Consider the following 2,132-nt stretch of genomic DNA (forward strand, 5'->3'; position numbering starts at 1 on the left):
AAAGATCATAAACCTCTCCCTCGGCCTGTCTCGGTTTCCTCTTCCACCTGACAATGTGCTGCCCATGCAGGGCGTCACCTCATTAGCAAACAGCCATATGACTGCTCTGAGCAGAGAGCTCAAGGCCAGACACAGGCCTGGGAGAGGATGGGGGTGATCAGACCATCAGGTTGCATCAACTGCCATGAAGGTGCCTTTCTGGGAAGCCCTCCCGTGGCCACTGACTGTCAGCCCTGCGTTGCCCGGTCAGTGCTTGCTGATCAATACCGTGTGGGCAGAGTCTCTCTCCGATCGATAGCTCTGGGCCTCCAGCCATGGCAGAAGCGAAGGTGCTGGGGATGTTGTTCCCTCAGCCTTTGCCTGGACCATGAAACTACAGTGGCTGTTGTGAGAGAAGCCTGAACGTCAGGCAGAAGAGACCCCAATCTACGTCCTGGAAGCAGGTGACACTGCGGGCTGTCACCAGATGGGACAAGCTGCAGGGAGGACTTATGCAGGCGATGGGGAATTTAGCCCTTTGCTCAGGCAAAGGTGGCCAGAGGGTGTCAGATGAGGACAGCTCTCCAGCAGGAACTGGACAGTGACCCAGCATCACTGTAGGTGATGGTAGGATTAGTTGGAGATGGGAGCAAATTCAGTTTGGGGCTAAAAGCGGTATCTTAACTGCCCTCACGCCCTATGCATGTGTGGTCATTATTGCAAGCTGGACCTTGGGGAGTTCTGCGTTGTCAACCCTTAAAAAAAAAAAAAAGGTATCTCCAAAGCAGGGCAACAACAGAACTGTGCAGTCGCAAGGAACATCACCCCCTCCTTTGTGTCCGTCTAATCGATTGAGGGGCAGACAAGCACAGTCTTCTACATAGCTAACATCAAGTATGATGATTCCAAACAAACAGTTTCAGATTTTCCCTGGGGCAACAGTGAAAATCCCAAACCAAATTAATTGAACACACTACATGTTAAAACGTGGATTTGTATCTTCCCTCTTTTATGTCCTCTGCTTGTTTGGTTTGAGGTCAAACTCAAGTGTCTGGTGGGAGAAGGAATAGTGATCACAGCTGAACAGAGGAGGCAGCTGGCAGCAAATAGAGCGAACGGTCCACCTCTCCCCACAAGCAACAGGGAAAACGAACACCAGCAGAGAGTGGGGTGTGCAGACATGGCCAGCTTGCGGGCTGGCATTGCTCCCGAGCCACGTTCCAACACGGCAGATGACCTTTTCCAGAGCCTGCAAAGCTGGTGGGAAATCCACCTGCAGCCTGGGGCTGGGGGACAGGAGGGATTTCAGAGCAGTGTCTGATTCCCAGCATGGCCACAACATCTAGTGTCGAATGACAGAGTTTTGTCTTTTTCTTTTATTTTCAAATTAGAAGGTGGAGACCCCCTCAAGCCCAGAGACAACCAGCCCTGCCTGGCCTCTGAGAAAGTGTCTCGGGGAGTGAATCCATCATGTAACGGCTGTCATCCTGCTCTGCCTCCTCCTCCCCCGGGATCCGTCAGGGTTTGCAATAAACAGTTGCTAAGACCAGGCGCGGGGGCTGACAACTCTGCCGTGTGTGTAGCCTTCCCCCTGCTTGAAGGGAAAGGCGTGTTTTAAAGGTGAAGCCCACAGCCACAGATAGCTGCTACCTGGGCTCCCCTCGCCCCTGACCAGCCATGGCCAGCATCCACCTTCCCTGCTGTCATCCAGCCCCAAACCCTCCATCTCTGACAGCTCTGGTGAACGCTCCACTGAGTAACGCTGCCTCAAGGCACGTGAAGAAACCAAGCCGGCTTGGAGGATTAACTTCAGCGACGTCCCTGCCCTCCACCCGGGATAAGCAGCCTTCTCATGGCTCCCTGCCGGTGGCCAAGCCCCTTCCACCCCTCCTCACAACCGGGATCCTCGTCCGAGAGAAACACGTGCCTGCAGCGTGCCTTAATCACCGTCCATTACGGTCCCAACCCAGGAGGCCGTGTTTCTCCTCCAGGTTTAGGGAGCGGTGCCGGACCCCGACAGCAGCAATGCCACGGATCGGGCCAAGGGTGGGCCCTTCGTGCCGGAGCCTTGCGGAGCCGCCTCCTCACCCGCCCCTTCTAAACGCCTCCGGGCAGCTCGAAGCGGCAGGCTGTGGCTGGCGGAGGCCCCCGCG

Source organism: Aptenodytes forsteri, unplaced genomic scaffold, assembly GCF_000699145.1.
Source record: "Aptenodytes forsteri isolate BGI_AS27 unplaced genomic scaffold, ASM69914v1 Scaffold136, whole genome shotgun sequence".
NCBI classification, from domain to species: Eukaryota; Metazoa; Chordata; class Aves; order Sphenisciformes; family Spheniscidae; genus Aptenodytes; species Aptenodytes forsteri.